General features: G+C 40.2%; 1 protein-coding gene across 1 annotated transcript in view; it reads right to left on the minus strand.

Annotated features, from left to right (window-relative positions):
• meak7 (MTOR associated protein, eak-7 homolog) overlaps window positions 1-3336 on the minus strand; it is a 112721-nt gene extending 109385 nt beyond the window's left edge. The window contains exon 1 of the mRNA XM_073070332.1: window positions 3162-3336. The gene's annotated coding sequence lies outside the window, so the exon portion shown is untranslated. The remainder of the gene's footprint in view (window positions 1-3161) is intronic.
• Window positions 3337-16076: the final 12740 nt, after the last annotated feature.

Raw genomic sequence — 16076 nt, forward strand, 5'->3', positions numbered from 1 at the left:
GAGCTGACAACACATTGAACCTTGAAGTGGAGAGGCTACATGAACAGAAAACAATGATCATACACTCAGCAGCCTCTTTATTAGATACAGGAGGCCACTGAGTGTATTCTTGCTGTCTTATGAATCCCTTCCCCATCTTCTCTGCAGCTTGAAGTTAGCTTGTTTCCCTTTTTCCCAGATCTTCAGCCTGAAATGTTAACTCTATTTCACTTTCCATCAATATTGCCAAACCTGCTTAGTGCTTCTTCCACTTTGGGGTTTTATTTCAGATTTTCATCATCTGCAGTTTTCTTAATTTTCTTGAAAATATTGTTAATCATGTTATTTCTTTGTATGGCAGGCAAACAACAATTCTTCAGAGTAATCTAGAGGAGTCCATATTATGCCAGAAAAAGTAGCTTGCGGTGACGTTCCTTTCATCAGCTGCCATTTGTCTACTGATAACAGAAAGTCATAATTCAGCTAAAACTATTGTTCCACGAGCACACAGAACTGAAAGACTGAAAGCTGATGTGTTTGTATATACTTGTCATAACTGTCAAGAAGAGTGTCTTTATTGTTGCTGCTGTCCTGAGATACAGTATCAGTATAAAACAGGCTGTAGTGACTTGAGAAATGCCATCATGCACATTGAGGCAAAAAACTGAAACAGGAAATGTAAAATACAACAGCCTATCAAGCAATTGTTGAGAGAGAAACAAAAACAAACCTTCCAACTCAATGACTCCCTCTCATCAGCATGTTTCCTATATCTTCTGTTTTTGTTTTATGCCTATTGGTGCAATTGTTACTGTAAATATGTCTGAAATAGTGTTCATGAAGACATTTCTGTACCAACTTTTGGATGGAAGCCTTAATTTAACACTCAGTTGTTAAACCAACAGATTAATTCATTGCTTGAGTAGCATCTTGATTCTTTCTACTTTTATCGTGTAGTCTAATTTTTTTGCACATGTGTTACGTGAAAGGTCTGGGGGAAATCAGGGACTTCCGGTTTAAGATGGTGCTGGTAAACTTCAGCGACTTCTGGCTGGTGGCTAACGAAACAAGGAAAACAACTAAATACTTCGTTATTCACACTTTTTCTGGCAAAGAATTGTCATAAGTAATAGTCTGTAACTTCCCTTTGGACTTGAAGGCAGTTCGTTGTGGCAGAACTGAGGTGAAGCGAAGAGGACCCAAGGTGCCATAGGCCAAATCAAGGCGGCGAGGTTCAAGCACCAGAAAGTTCTGATTTGACTGAACTCGATGTTTGGATGGAAACTTAACCGCCATGCCAAATCAGAAGGGTCAGTTACAGGCCGAATTGAGGTAGTGAGGTCCCGTCCCCAGAGCTTAATGATATGATTCAACTGAACTTAGTTTTTGGACGGAGACTTAAGCACCGTGCCGAATTGGAAAAGTCAGTTACAGGCAAAATCAAAGTGGTGAGGGCCAGGTCCCAAAGCATATCGAGGGGATTAAAGCCAATGTTTAGCCGTCCATTTAGGTGCCGGGCCAGATTGAAAGAGTCAGGGTGTTGGGGCCCGAAGGGAGGGTCAAGCCGGTTCAAATCACTGCTCCATGAGGTTTACTCGTCCGTGTGCTGAACTCTGGGACGCTCTTGTGAACTTCAGTTCTGAATGCTATTTGTTTGCTCTCTTTTTCTGCACATTGAGTACTCGACAGTCTTTTTTTATATATATGTTTCTTTTTGGGTGTCTTTGTTTTGTGGCTGCCTGTTAGGAGACGAATCTCGAGGTTGTATAATGTATACATATTTTGACAATAAATGTAATTTTAACTTTTAAATAAATTAATTTGAATAATAATAAATAGTTGGCTTTGCCTGTTATTAACTATTTTCACCAGACATATAGAGAAAGCTTATCAGGCCAATTGATTAAAAAAAATGCATCACTTATCTTTTCCAAAGAAAATTCCCTTCGCAACATGACCACTGTAATGTTGACGTTGTTCCTTAATGTGTTTAACATACCTCTGTGCTATTTGAGTACAAGTATCAACATGTTAGTGCTTTACTCCGACACCTTACCAAGTATTGTACAAAAGTAAATGAAGCTCTTACAATGTTACTTCCTATTAGCATAAACCTGTGGTTTTCTTTCCCTTACTTGCCTCTCTGGCCACTCTTGGCTTCAAGCTCTGATGGACACCGATGGTTCTGCCATTGAAATAAACATTAAAAGTAGCACAGCCATGGCCTTTTCTCTGGCACTTAAGATAACATTCATTAGAATTGTGTGCTATTTGCTCCATACATGAAACGAGATGATTAGAAATGAAAACAAAAACATTCCATCAACAAGAAAGGAGTTAATTGGTTTAACTATTACTTTCCATGATTTACCAACACCAATTAAATGCAAGCATGCCGTGTTGTTGATTTGCTTCCACGAGCTGAGGCAAGAAAATTTGACAACGTGGAACAATTTTCTATTTTAGGCCTCTATCGTCATCGTGGAGCTCCCCTGGTGCATCTATAAGAAGGATTGTGCAGAATGTACCTCTCTGTACTCTGTCCCAACACAATGGCTTAACCCAGTCCAATGACAGCATACCTGCTGAACTGGTCTATGGTGTACCAGCACCCAATTGATTTCATGCCCATGAAATTCTGCCAGTTATGTGCCAGATTGTGTACTAGTTTTGCTCTGACTGAGCACTAACTCTGCAAATCGAATTGTGGTTAAGTTATCAATCAGTTTCTCAGCATAACTCATAACATTTTCATAACATAATTCATGAGATCATGTTAAACCTATCCTTGACTAATTCTGTAGGAAAAAGCATCAAAAACAGCAAGTTGTCTTGAAGCAGTGGAAGTGTGCAGAGATATTGAAAAAACAGCATTTTTCAATTTTACAGTATTAGCTAATCTTGTAATGTGTTAATGACATAATTCTGAAATTTAACAGAAAAGAAGAGCATTAATCCCATCTCAAACACTGCACTGTCACAAATTCACTGGGACAGCAAGGGAGTAGTTAGAAGCCTTATCATGTTGATCTGAAAAATAAAAATAAAATTTCCATTGTCTGCAACAACCTCTGCCTTTAGATGTCTCTTGGTTTGAATAACAACTTGCAAAGATTTCCTTATTTGTCTTCCATTCCTAATAACTTGTTAGTGTGACTCTTGATTGGAGGCGACAGTCTCACCTGACATGATCTCCAGGGGTTTCTCAAGATCTTTCAGGTGTTTCCAAAGCTCTCCAGGGCATTTTCTGACCCTCAAATAGCAGCACGAAATTCCATGTTGTTGATCAACAAGTCACACAAACTAATCTACAGTATTTTTGCATTGCTAGCTGACTTCCTGTTGTGTTGCTCAGAGTAAATCCACGGACACATGTATTTATTACAAGAGTGCTGCTACAAAGGACAGAATGAATGGAAAGTGACAGGAGTGTGTTCAGATCCTTCAAATCCTTAACCAGTTATATATGGAGCGAGAGAGAATTTAGCATTGATTTCCATATGTTATCTATTATAGGTTAAATTCTACTCAACATGCAGTTAATGTTTCATTAATGGAATTTTTAGATGAAAATAGTTTTGTACAACTGCTGAATAAAGAACTTTGCCCATTGGACTTGCCCATGTGTAACCAAGTAGTGTCTTCCACCCATTATTTATTTATTAAGATACAGTGCAAAATAGGTCCTTCAAGCCCTTTGAGCCGCGCTGCCCAGTGACCCCCAATTTAGGTTCAATAGGTACACTTAATGTCAGAGAAATGTGTACAATATACATCCTGGAATACTTTTTCTTTGCAAACATCCACAAAAACAGAGGAGTGCCCCAAAGAATTAATGACAGTGAAACATTAGAACCCCAAAGTCCCCCCCCAGCTCCCCCCTTCCATGCACAAGCAGCAGCAAGGCGATGACCCCCCCCACATGCCCCACCAGCAAAAACGCATTGATGCCCTCCACCGAGCACTCAAGTGTGCAGCAAAGCATTAATAAAGACACAGAATTGCATTACCCCAAAGACTACTCGTTTACCCAGTAATTCGACATACCACAGGCTCTCTCTCTCCCTAATAAGGGAAAAAGAGGTGTCCCCATAACCTAGCCTAATCACAGGGCAATTTACAATGACCAATCAACCTACTGACCGATATGTCTTTGGACTGGAGGAGCACCTTGAGGTAACCCAAACAGTCATGGGGAAGAACTTACAAACTCCTTACAGACAGCAGCGGTATTGAGCCCCAGTTGATGGTACAGTAAAATGTTGAGCTAACCACTATGCTACCATGTTGCATACAGGGCACACATTGTTTAGTAGGAAATAACACTCCATTGTACATATTATTTAAAAAATGGAAGAATGGCTTTGAGAGTCTGTCTTAGGGTTTAGATAAAACAAATCTATTATATTATTTCCTCTAATGGTTGTGAGTAATCCCTTGTGGTCCCACTGGACATCCTTAATGCTTGCATTAGAGGAATTGCCGTGGAAGCAGATGTTGAAGTGTGGTGTTATTCAGCAATGGGGAAGTTTGAAGGGGTAGCGATGACTTTGGAGAAAGGCAAGAGCAGCATGAGAGAGTCCTAAAAACTTCTTCTGATTCCTCCAATCATTTATTCTGCATTCATCAGTAGACATCATCACCTTGGATAAAATGATGGAAGGGAGGTCACTGATGAAGCAGCCGAATATGGTTGAGTATTGGGCACTTCCCTGAGGAATTTCCACTGTGATGTCCTAGCAACGGGACGACTGACTTCCAATAACCATCTGCATTTCTGGTTGACTCATTATGGGAAGAATATGGAAGCTTTGGAGGAAGGTACAAAAGAGGTTTACCAGTATGCTGGCTGGATTAGAGAGTATGAACTTTAAGGTGAGGTTGGACAAACATGGGTTGTTTTCTCTGGAGTATCAGACACAGAGCAGAAACCTGAAAGAAGTTTATAAAGTTATGGGAGGTATTGAAGGGGTCAGAAAGAGTCTGAATTTTTTTTTCCCATGGTAAGAATGTCCAATACTAGAGGATATCTACTTAAGGTGAGAGAGGTAAAGTTTAAGGAAGATGTGCTGGTCAAGTTCCTTTACACAGAGAGTGGTAGGTTCCTGGAACATACTGCCAGGAGCAGTGGTGGAAGCTGTTATGATTGTGGCATTTAAAAGGCTATTAGATACATGAATTTGCAGGGAATAGAGTGATGGTGTGCAGACAGAAGAAATTTAGTTTCATTTTGCATCATAATTGGCACAGATATTGGCCTAAGGCCCTGTTGATGGTCTGCACTAACCATGATTATCTTCCCTTGTGGGAGCTATGAGTCCAGCCATCAGAGTGCATTCTCCTTGAGACCCATTGACTTCAGCCTTAACATGACTGCCTGCTACCACACGTTCACTCACCTTGGCCTCTTCTGGCTTCCTAGGAGCTTCCTACTTGATTTCAAGTTCATCTTTGTCACCAAGACTCCTTACACAAATTTAATTGTGATACCGATGGCATAATCAGGGTGCAGCTTTTTACAGTCAATTTAGGCTCTCTGCCATCTAAAGCAGAAACTTTGCCAACTTTAAATACATGAGATCTTCAAAAGGCCATGTCTCAAAAAGGTGGCATACATTATTAAGGACCCCACTATTCAGGTCATGCCCTCTTCTCATTGTTACCATCAGGGAAGAGGTATAGGTGCTTGAAGACTCAAATTCACTGAAGAGCTTCTTCCTCTCTCCCATCAGATTTCTGATTGGTAAACTATGAACACTGTTTCTCTATTTTTGATCTCTTTTTGCCCTGCCTATTTTTTTAACTATATACTTCTTATTGTAATTTATAGTATACAGTATTTTATGTATTCCACTGTATTACTGCTGCAAAACAACAAATTTCATGAGATATGTCAGTGACTATAGACCAAAACTTATGGTATGGAGGCCTGGAAACCAGGAAGCCTGGAGACAAGGCATGAGCCCATGATCATCTCCATTCATGCTTATCTCATCAATTAAAGCACCAAGGAAGATTGAAGTCATCAAGGAAGGTGTGGAAGCTGAGAGAGTATTCCGCACCGTCTATTAGCCTTTCGCTGGCTGCTGCCGGAGAAGGTGTCTGCATCTGGTGGTCCCTCTCTCGCCTGCTGCTCCTGAGGGAAGGTCCTTGCATTCAAGTGATCTCTTTCTCCCTCAGTACTGTTGGTGGATGGTTCTGGGGCAAGGTTTAGTTAACACTAATTGGTCTCTAATTGAGGTTTATGATGTCTTTTAGTGTCTAGTTCTAGTTCTGGCCACTCTGGTTTGCTGCTACTTTTGGGTGATTTTTGAACTGGGGCAGCCTGTAGAAAATGAACACTGAGCCGAACAGTACTGAAACATGTCTTTTGATTTTGTGTTTTTTGCTCTTTTTTTTGTTGCTGTTTGTCCAATTTATTTGCACTGGGGTGGGGTTGGGGTGGGGTTTGATATTTGATTGGCTAAATCTTTGTTTCTAGGAATTAAAATGGTTGGCCAACGGGAAATTCTGCTTTTGGCAGATGGAGCGGAGGTGCTCAACAAAGCGGTGGGGAGGATGAATTTCAGGGTTGTATACTACATACAAACTTTGGTAATAAATGTACCTTGAATCTTTGATTCAGATTCCGTTGCTGCATAAACCCAGACTGATCCTAATTGCTCCCTCACACTATTGCACTAGAAGAAGGGGTATCAAACTGACACTATTAAAATTATTAAATATCTATTTACCTCTACCCTTTGATCTTCTATTGGAAAAAATATCCTAAATATCTTTATAAACATGTGATTTTAGTGCAAAACTATCAGAATCTTTTCCAGACAATGCAGTTTGCAAAAATGGAAACATCAGATAATAGCCTCCATATCCAAAACATCATTCTCTGCATCTTCCGTCATCTTCAACATGATCCTACCACCAAGCACATCATTAACTTTGCCCCCTTGCATTTCCTCCCTCCATGATTTCTTTGTCCATTCACCTCTCCTCACACATGCACAGAAATGCTACACTTCCCCATTAACCTCTCCCCTTACTTTCATTCAGAGCCACAAAAAGTCCTTCCAGGTGAGGCAACACTCCACCTGTGAATCTGTTGGGGCTCATCTATGGTATCAGGTGCTCTTGATGTGGCCTCCCACCACACTGGTGAGACCAGAGGTAAAGTTGGGGGACCGCTTTGTCAAGCTCCTCCGCTCCATCTTCCAAAAGCAGAATATCCCTTTGGCCAACCATTTTAATTCCTAGCCGCATTCTCATTCCAACATGTCAGTCCATGGTCCTCTTCTGCTATGATGAGGCCACACTCAGGGTAAAGGAGCAACACCTCATTTTCCGTCCATGTAGCCTCCAACCTGATAGCATGAACATCAATTTCTCCTTCAGGTAATTTTTTTCTTCCCCCTTCCCCTTTCTTCTATTGCCCACTCTGACCCTTTACTTCTCCTCTTCATCTGCCTATCACCTCCACCGGATGGGTTTCCTTCTTCCCTTGCTCCTGTGTCTACTCTCCTGTCCTATCAGATTCCTTTTACTCCAGTCCTTTATCTTTCCCAGCAACTGGCTTCATTTATCACTTTCTAGCTAATCTTCCTTCCCCTCACTCACCATTTTATTCTGGTGTCTTCCCCCTTCCTTTCTAGTCCTGATGAAAGGTCTCAGCCTGAAACATTGACTGTTCATTCCCTTAGATGCTGCCTGACCTGCTGAGTTCCTCCGGCATTTTGCGCGTGAAGCTCTGGATTTCCAGCATCTCAAGAATTTCTTGTGTTTAACATCAAGTAGGTGTTTATTTTCTAAAATTAACCACTTGGGTTGTGTCTCATGATTAATTATAGTATTCCTTGACAGGGCCTCCCAAAGCCACAGCTTCACCATTTAGAAGAACAAAGTGCACAGGAACAAGGGGAAGGCCCACATGGAATTTATTTTCCAAATCACACTGTATCCTAATTTGAAAATATCCTTAGTCAGGTTGCAGTCTTGAATCTCACCACATGTCTATAGGAGTACACAGTAAGGAAGGTGGACTAGTAAAATGATCAGACAAGCAATCCAGAAACCCGGATTAACAATCTAGAGATTAGGCTTAAATCCTACCATGAATTCAACCATCTAGATTCTGCAGACGGAGACGCAAGAAAGTGCGCTTTCTGAAATCTGGAGCAACATTAAAAATGCTGGAAGAATTCAGCATCTCTGGAGGGAAATGGACAGTTGACATTGTGGGTCATGAAGTCCAGATAAACTGTCTCTATTCAAGGTGTTGACTATCCATTTACCTGCATAGATGCAGCCCGATCTGGAGAGTTCGAACTTAGAGGATAGATCCTGCTGATGACAGGCTTCTGCTCTGTTAATGTCAGGCAGGGGAATCTTCCCCTTGTTGTAGCTTTGACTTGAAACCATTTTATTGATGGGTAGTTTTAAATTGCAATTGGACTTAAACTGATTTCACTCAGAGAAAGTTTCTGTTTATGAAACCGTAAAGCACATTTGGCGCAAACCATCTGGTTAAAAATTACTTGGTTTGTATTTCTCTCAGAGTCCACAGATGTCAGAGCCGATCCCATCCTTCGGAGTCAATGACAGTCACATGCAAGTGACATCGAAACCTGTGTTTTATAACAGAACATTAATTATTATTAGAGTCCTAAAGCCATAGAACACTGCAGCACAGAAACAGGCTCTTCAGCCCATTCAGATCCATTAATAAAATTATTACAAGTCAAAGCTACAACAAGGGAAAGATTCTCTTGCCTGACATCAACAGAGCAGAAGCCTGTCATCAGCAGAATCTATCCTCAAAATTCCAAGGGAACTCTCCAGCTCAGGCGGCATCTATGGGTCAGGCCCAACTAGTCTGTGCGAAACCATTAATCTGCCTACTCCTATCAACTTACACCCAGACTATAGCCTTCCATATCCCACCCATCCTTGTACCTATCCAAAGTCCTGGATAAGTAAGATTTAGAATCAGATTCAGGTTTAATATCACTGGCATATGTTATGAAATTTGTTGTTTTGGCGGCAACAGTATATTGCAATACATAATAGAAGCGGTAAATTACAGTAAAAAGTATATATCTATGTTTAAAAAGTTAAAATAAATAAATAGTACAAAAAGGGAAAAAGTAGTGAGGTAGTGTTCATTTACTTTTAAACTTTAATTGTGGAAGTAAGTTGAACGTGTACTTCTCTTTCTCACGCTGTTACTTCCTTATTTAATTGTTTTAAAGCAGTTCCATTGCATTAAAAAATTCAAAGCAGAAAGTGGTCCTTCTTTGGAAATCCCTTTCTTACATCTTCTTACACTGGTGCAACGGTAATAAAGGTCAGAATTAATTTCAGCTGATGCTTACTTGTTCAGTGATGTATAATGTCAGGTTTTTTCTGCAATAACTATTTGAAGTTTTCTGACTTTGACTTCATTCCATCATATTACAAATGGAACCATGCACCACTTCCTCTTTCAGACACCACATCCCCCTCCCTGTTCAAGAAATGATTAGTTACTGTAAGCTCGAGCAGTTCCTGTACGATACCAGTGGCTACTTCATGTGTTTTGTCTTAAAAGTGTCTGAACTTGAAGGAAGATAAAAACTAGTTTCTGCACGTAGAAGGACAAATATTCATGCTGCAAAATATCTAGGCCATTGAGTTATATTTGAATACTGAGAAAAATTACATAAGTTAACAGTTGCTATCCCTATGATCACACTTCCCTCTCTCAGCATGGTTGAAAACATTCATGATTTTAATATTTGTACCTTCTGAGAGCCACAAAATTACTGCCATATTAAATAATGTTTCAAAGTCAATGCATTTCAGAGAAATTAAATGCAAGGAAGATATTTTGGAGGGTTATTAAGAAAAATGATCGAATGAGATATAAAGTCAAACATTTCTTCCTCTTTTAATATTCAGCAACGTTCCATTGCAACACCAACAAGAGAAGATCTGCAGATGCTGGAGATCAAAGGAACACACACAAAGTGCTGGAGGAACTCAGCAGGCCAAGCAGCATCTATGAAAAAGATCACACAGTCAACCTTTCAGGCCAAGACCCTTCATCAGGACTGGAAAAAGAGATTAGAAGTCAGAGTAAGAAGGTGGGGGAGGAGAGGAAGAAGTTCAGGGTAGTAGGTGATGGAAACCAGGAGAGGGGGTGAATTAAAGAGCCAGGAGATCAATTGGCGAAAGAGATAAAGAGCTGGAGAAGGGAGAATCTGTTAGGACAAAAGGCCATGGAAGAAAAGGAAGGGAGATGAGCACCAGAGGGAGGTGTTGGGCAGGTAAGGAGGTAAGGTGAGAGAGGGAAATTGGAATGGGGAATAGTGAATGGGGGGGGGGGGGGTGGAGGGCAATTACCCGGTTTAAAAAAATCAATGTTCCTGCCATCAGGTTGGAGGCTACTCAGACAGGATATAAGGTGTTGTTCCTCCAAACTGCTTGTGGCCTCATCACAGCAGTAGAGGAGGCCATGGACTGACATGTCAGAATGGGAAGTAGAATTGAAATGTGTGGCTACCAGGAAATCCCACTTTTTCTGCTGGGCAGAGCAGAGGTGCTTGGCAAAATGGTCTCCCAATCTACACTGGGTCTGACTGATGTACTGGAAGCCACACTGGGAGCACTGGATACAGGAGATGACCCCAACAGACTCGCAGATGAAGTGCCACCTCACCTGGAAGGATTGTTCAGGGCCCTGAATGGCAGTGAGAGGGGAGGTGTAGAGGCTGGTATAGCACTTGAAGTCATAAAGAATTGTTTGCTGGACACAGAGGCTGATCGGGTGGTAGGTGAGGATGAGGAGCCCTCTCCCTGGTGGGTTGGCTGGAGGATGCGGTGAGGGCAGACATGCGTGAATGGAAGAGATGCGGGTGAAAGCAGCACTGATGGTGGAGGAAGGAAACTCCTACTTTTGAAGAAGGCAGACATCTTATTAGTTCTGGAATGAAAAGCCTTATCCTAAGAGCAGATGTGGTGGAGAAGGAGGAATTAAGAGAATGCAGTCATTGATATAGTGGAGAAAAAGTTGGGGAGTGATACTGGTGTAGGCTTGGAACATAGACTGCTCCATGTAGCCAACAAAAGGGCAGACATAACTGGAACCCATGCAAGTGCCCATGGGTACACCTTTTGTTTGAAGGAAGTGGAAGAAGCTAAAAGTGAAATTATTGAGAGTAAGGACCAGTTCTGCCAGATGAAGGAGAGTGGTGGTGGAGGGGAAATGCTTGGGTCTGGTGTCCAGAAAGAAGCAGAGGGCTTTGAGGCCTTCCTGATGGTGGATGGAGGCGTATAGAAACCAAACATCCATAGTGAAAATGAGACGACCAGGGCCAGGAAGCTAAAAGTCGTTGAAAAGATCAAGAGCATGTGAAGCATCAGGGATGTAGGTAGGAAGGGACTGAACCAGGAAGGATAAAATAAAGTCAAGTTATGCATATATGAGTTCGGTGGGGCAGGAACAAGCAGAAAGAATGGGTCTACCTGGGCAGACAGATTTATGGATCTTGAGAAGGAGTTAGAAATGGGAGGTGCAGGTTAAGGGGATTATGAGGTTGGTGGCAGTGGATGGGAGATCCCCAGAGTTAATAAGGTTTGTGATGAACTATTAAATCTGGGGATCTCCATCAGTCACCCTATGACTCTACAAATTACCTATCACTTTGTACTTCTTCCTCTCCTCCCCCCACATTCTTTATCTGACTTCTAATCTCATTTTGCCAGACCTGATGAAGGGTCTCGGCCCAAAGCATTGACTGTTTATTCTTTTCCATGGATGCTGCCTGGCCTGCTGAGTTCCTCCAGCATTTTGTGTGCATTGCTTCCATTTCAACACCAACTGCTTGACTGAATGCTTCAACATTATGACACCCAGAAGGGTAATATAGACTTGTAATATTTACCTTTAATAAAAACCACAATCAGTTTTTCTGAGTATCATTCAGTCAGTGATGTATTTTTTTATTTCAGAGCACATCACTTTTGCTCCATTTTAGTCCTTTAAAATCATTACATTATACTTTTATAAATTTGGAATAAAATAATGTAAAATTCAAACATGTTAACTGAGCTAAGTTTCATTGTCAGTGATTTTAGTGTCTTATACACCCACAACCTCACAAATATCTTAAGAGCTTGTCTTCAAGCCCACCCATGGAGCTGCCAAAAGTTCATTCACAATTTTACTTTAGTCCATGGTTCCTAATCTTTATTTATGCCATGGATCCCTACTGTTAGTCAAAGGGTCTGTGGACCCCAGGTTGGAAACCCGTCCTTTTGACTTAGTCATGGTTACATCAATAGTGTGGTTACACTCAAACATTGATCTCAACCCAGCCTCAGAAACAGGTCATTTAAAAGGCTACATTGAGTACAACATTAACAACACAGATGAATTATTCCAAACAACCACCCAGGATATTAAATCCAATACCCTGATCCAACCTAGTATATGTTGGCGCGTGGCCAAGTGGTTAAGGCGTTCATCTAGTGATCTGAAGGTCACTAGTTCGAGCTTTGGCTGAGGTTGTGTGTTGTGTCCTTGAGCAAGGCACTTAACGACACACTGATCTGCGACGACACTGGTGCCAAGCTGTATGGGTCCTAATGCCCTTCCCTTGGACAACATCGGTGACATGGAGAGGGGAGACTTGCAGCTTGGGCAACTGCTGTCTTCCATAAAAAATCCTTGCGCAGGCTTGCACCCTGGAAACTTTCCAAGGCGCAAATCCATGGTTTATCAAGACTAACGGTGGCCTACACATACATTAGAGATTTTACTCATTGCAATTCATAATAGCACAATCTTCAGATTGATAACAAATCACCTCCAAGACTGGTTCCATTGAGGACTGTTAAGTCTATATGAGAGTAGTTCTCAATAGACCTGAGGTCCTCCTCAAATCTGTCATTTGACAGGGAGGGTTTGAAGGAGGTGTGCACCTGGTCAAGTCCTCCTCCTCCTCCCTTTCCCTTTCCCAGGTAGAATTAATTTATTAATTTAAATCACTGCTACCACTGTGAAGAAGGTAGTGGAGCCTTTGGTCCCACACCACCAGGTTCAGGAACCATTATTACCCTTCAACCACCAGGCTCCTGAACCAGCATAAATAACCTCCCTCATCTTAACTCTGAAATGATTCCACAACCTATGGACTCACTTTCAAAGATTCTACAACTCACGTTCTCTATATTATTTATTGTGCTTTATTATTATTATTATTATTTGTTTAGTTTTGTACTTTCACAGAGTACCTTTTGTACATTGGTTCTTTGTCCATCTTTGTGTGTAGCTTTTCATTAATTTGATTGTGTTTCTTTGTATGTACTGTGAATGCCCACAAGAAAATGAATTTCAGAATAGTATATGGTGATATATATGTACTTCAATAATAAATTTACTTTGAACTTTGAAGTAAATGATGTATAGTCCTATTACAGCTCCTACCAATGGAAGAAATAAAGCTTTGTTTTCTCTGTTGTCTCAACGTCTCTGCATTTGATAATATCGAACAGATCCTTACATGATTGAAAAAAAGCATGCCTTTTAATTTTACAAGAGAGAGATCCTGCTTGTTTGATGTGTTTCTAGGCACAGCACTGACAGTATTTCATGAGTTGCTTAACACAGTTTGCTTTTGCCAATTGTTAGTTCATGAGGAGGAGGAATCATGTCAACACATTTCTTTGCAATGATGGCTAAGCTGTGTTCACCAAAATGACTAACCCTGTGTAATTACTTGCAATCGATTTCACTTGCAGTGTAAACCATGTAGACTTCTTGTTCAGTAACTAGAGTACGGATTACTCAACTTGCCACCAAAAGTCAGTGTTAAGAGTTTGCAAAAGAAATCATGGAAGAGGAACTGGTCACTAAAACAATAGCTGTAGCAGCGTGTGATCCTGGTCGTTGTGGGTTCCACTTGATCCACTTCATATCCTGAGGAATGCTTTTCCCTGCTGCCCAGCAGTACAATAACAAAACTTCTGCTTTTTTGTTGATTAGTAAGGATGTTCAAAGTTACAGGAAGAGGGAAGGAGAATGGTGTTGAGAGGGATAATAAATCAGTTATGATGGAACAGCAGAGTAGATTCGATGGGTCAAATGGCTTAATTCTATTCTTATATCTTATGGTCTTTTATACAGAGCCTATAAAAAGTATTCACCCCCCCCCCCACCCGGAAGTTTTCATGTTTTATTGTTTTACAACATTGAATCACAGTGGATTTAATATGGTTATTTTTGACACTGATCAACAAAAAAAAATTCCTTTGTGTCAAAGTGAAACTGACAATCCCAATGCAATCTGACAGAGTTTGAGCAGTTTTGTAAAGAAGAATGGGGAAACATTTCAGTGTCCAGATGTGCAAAGCTGGTAGAGACCTATCCAAACAGACTCGAGGCTGAAATTACTGCCAATGGTGCATCTACTAAATACTGACTTGAAGGGGGTGAATACTTAAGCAATCAATTATTTTGTGTTTTATATTTGTAAGTAATTTAGATCACTTTATAGATATCATTTTTCACTTTGACACCAAAGAGTATTTTTCTGCTGATCAGTATCAAAAAAAGCCTATTTCAAAAAAAGCCTATTTAAATCCACTGTGATTCAATGTTGTAAAACAATAAAACATGTAAACTTCTGGGGTGGGGGGGTGAATACTTTTTATAGTCATTGTATAAGCAGTTGCCTTTCATGACATGGTATTTCCCTGTGTCCAACATTGTAGGGAACCTTACATTTAACCAAAAAGACTATGAGTTCAATGTGAACTTCTTTTAAATCTATTTCTAACTTGATGTGTTTTAAACATACTCTGCATAATAATGATCAGTTTAGATAATTGAACATAGTACAACTCAAAATAAAAGCCCCCTTTTCCTGGCATGGATTTTGTGTTCGCATGCTCTGGACCTGACCTCACAATGTAAGTTAATCAGGTGTTTTGTATCTACATTATCAATTCCTTTCAGAATTTTAACTACCTTATTTCTATCCCCTCTTAATCGTCTTTTGACATATTAAGACATACTTTGTTTTGCAATTTTCTCTTCACTCATCTAAATCCTTTCAGGTCTTTGTAAAGCATCAGCATTCAACACTGTGAAGAATTCGTCACATGTGGCATCCCCCTGATCTGTATAACATTAGAATTATTTACTGTGATTAGTTGCCAGATATTCTTGGCATACAACTAAGTATCTAGTTAGATATTCAATCCTGCAGTTAGGCTCAAAAGAAATCTGATCGACCTATTGTAATTTAGGACACAGCTATTGGACAGAAAATGGTTAATTTCAAAGTATTTCCAAACAAGCTATTTCACCATCTTGCTGCTGAATCTTTTCAAGATGAGGCTTGAAATGTGTGCAAGTTCCAAACAAGAATGAGGAACAGATGCATTGAACATGTCTGCCCCCACCCCCATGTGAGAATCCTGCTTTAACTTGGTGTGTGGAAAGAATGTGCTTTTGCCTTTGAGACTTGGATGACTAACTTCTACAGAATCTGATTTCACACTAATGACAGAGAGATAAAATGCGCCAAAATATTTACAGTTGTGGAAAATCAATCATTCTTCAAATAACTTGCTTCAAATGCTGGAAACACTCATTGTTATCAGACAGTATCCATAAAAAGAGAAATAAGAGTAATAATTTTAGTTTGGTATAAAGAAATAGAAAGCAATGTTCTGCTGAAGGTTAACAATATGCAAGGACTGTAAATCTATATACCCAACCATTATATTTCAACAATGTTCTACCAGCAATGAGTGAGCAATCAGTTAACCACTAAATTAAGTGCTTTAATAGCAGTTCTGCCACATTAAAAGGCTCATAAAACCTTTAACATTATTTCATCATTCCTATCTGCTTGGTAAGTTTTAGAGAGAATATCCAGTTATTTATCATGAACCAAAAGTTTACAAAATTTAGTTCTATAATGTTTGTGCTTTGAGTTTTATCAGTCTGAATTCAATGTCAATCAGGCCACAAAGTGAATAAAGCCCTGTGAATTATGCCAGTCATCATTTTAGGGTTGATGTCAATGAGAATTCTTTATTCATTCGGTGTACAAACC

This window comes from Hemitrygon akajei, chromosome 17 (genome assembly GCF_048418815.1).
Source record: "Hemitrygon akajei chromosome 17, sHemAka1.3, whole genome shotgun sequence".
In the NCBI taxonomy this organism is placed as follows: Eukaryota; Metazoa; Chordata; class Chondrichthyes; order Myliobatiformes; family Dasyatidae; genus Hemitrygon; species Hemitrygon akajei.